Raw genomic sequence first — 1870 nt, 5'->3', positions numbered from 1 at the left:
GCAACTCAGTAGCTGTTTTGCTACAGTCAAACTTTGAGGCTCTGTAACACTTCCCTTGAGTGTGGATATCTTTACCAGGGAGCAAAGGGCTTCTTTCCCGCCTGACTAGACTCCTCAGGGCTGCAATTTACATGAAAGCAACAAGTCCTTTCAAAGTAAAATGGACAAGCAAAGCCCTCCAAGGCTGCTTCTGCTGGCCGGTGTCACTCTCTTGCCCACTCCCTCCCAACAAGGCAGCCCCACACTTCATTTCTGCGTGGAATTACGTCAAAGAGAGCCACTCAAGCCAGGACTCTGTCAGCAATTAAACTCGATCCAAAAAGGATGAAGAGGCTGAACTCGGTTGTACGTTGATGTACATGATTCGCCGTAAATGCCAGAGCCCGGGACCTCATTAATGTCCCCAAGCCCTTGTTCTCAAAGTCCAGTGAGAATCACTGACCTTTGAAAACACTCTGATGAGCTAAAACTCTCCCTTCTTTTACCCAGGGGTCGGTCCCACTCTCCCATGGGAACTGCTGGGGGGTGGATTGTAGGACCAAGAAGACCCTGGAGCTAAAACGGAGGGTGGTCCTCCTGGGAGAGAGAAACCCACCTGTTTCAGCCGGGGCTGTGGGGAGAGAGAAATTCCGAAGAGCAGCCCGTCTCCCCCTGGTCTGTCTGTTGTAAACTCGCCTCCTAACTAACTATGTCTTCCAGGTAATTAGACCCAAACCCCAAATCCCCCAGCGGGAGCTTCCCACCACCTCCAGGGTCAGAAGACCAGCTAAACCAAACCAAAGGAGACCCCAGCACCCCTCTGGCTCTTACCTGTGCTCCCTCTGCTTTGTCCTGGGCAGCTTCTGCCCGAGCAGGTCGGAGGGTGGTGGCAGGTGGTCGGTCCAAGACTCAAGGGCCACCCTGACTCCGGCTGGGAAGGAGGTGCCAACGAGGCGGCTGTGAGCGCCACCAAAGCCCCTTCGAATGGCAGTTCTGGTGCCTCACCCCCCTTTTATGGACGAGAGCCTCCCCCTGTGGCTCAGCCCTTGCTGAGCGCAAGCTGCTCGGAGCCAATGGGGAGGTAGCGCTGAGCAGTCAGAGGCGCAGAGCCCAGGGCCCTTCAACTTGAACTCCCTGGGCCCCACACAATAGGCTTCGTGACAGGGGATGCGGAGGAGGAGGCGGTGCGACGGGAGGGGGTGGATTCTGGGTGGAGTGCTGTTTGTCACTTGAAATCCGGCCACTTCAGTCTTTGATGCATTTCCCAGAGAGTTTCACAGAGAGAGAGAAAAAGAGAGAGGTAGGGGAGGACAGAGACAGAAAGAGTCAGAGAAAGACAGAGAGACACCGAAAGGGAGTCAGAGAGGGACAGACAGACAGACAGACAGACATAGTCAGATGGGTACAGGGTTTGGGGGGTTGGGGGGAGAAGGGGAGTGAAAGAAAGAGAGAGAGAGACAGATGGAGAGAGAGTCAGATGGATATAGAGACAGATGGAGACAGACAGAGAGAGTCAGACAAACAGAGAGCAAAACAGAAAGCTTCAGAGAGAATCAGAAACAGAGAGACACGAGTGTCCAGAGGGTCAGAGATGAGGATTCCCAAAGAGACAGGGAGAAACAGAGAGTCCAAGGAAGAGAGAGAAGGAAACCAAGAAAGAAGAGGGGCTCAGAACCCTCACAGACAGAGAGACAAACATGTTGAGACAGAGGCAGAGGGTCCGGAACACAGGAAGAGAAGGGGAAGTGGCCTCGGAAGCCGGCAGGGCTTGCAGCACCTGGGCGGTGTGCTGTGGCAACTCCGCGTGTGGCCGGTGCACGTGTGTGCTGGGATGTGCGTGTGCACACATTTGTCTGCAAACGACAGTTGATGCTGAAACAAGCCTGCGCCG

At 54.6% G+C, this 1870-nt stretch overlaps 1 protein-coding gene across 2 annotated transcripts in view; it reads right to left on the bottom strand.

The window, feature by feature from the left end:
- Window positions 1–1259, bottom strand: part of PDYN (prodynorphin) — a 15517-nt gene extending 14258 nt beyond the window's left edge. Inside the window, exon 1 of one of the 2 annotated variants that reach the window (XM_005874735.2) lies at window positions 811–1259. The gene's annotated coding sequence lies outside the window, so the exon portion shown is untranslated. The remainder of the gene's footprint in view (window positions 1–810) is intronic. The other variant, XM_005874734.2, reaches the window with a different exon arrangement.
- Window positions 1260–1870: the final 611 nt, after the last annotated feature.

The sequence above is a fragment of the Myotis brandtii genome, unplaced genomic scaffold (genome assembly GCF_000412655.1).
Source record: "Myotis brandtii unplaced genomic scaffold, ASM41265v1 scaffold45, whole genome shotgun sequence".
NCBI lineage: Eukaryota > Metazoa > Chordata > Mammalia > Chiroptera > Vespertilionidae > Myotis > Myotis brandtii.
This window is presented reverse-complemented; position numbering and strand designations above follow the sequence as displayed.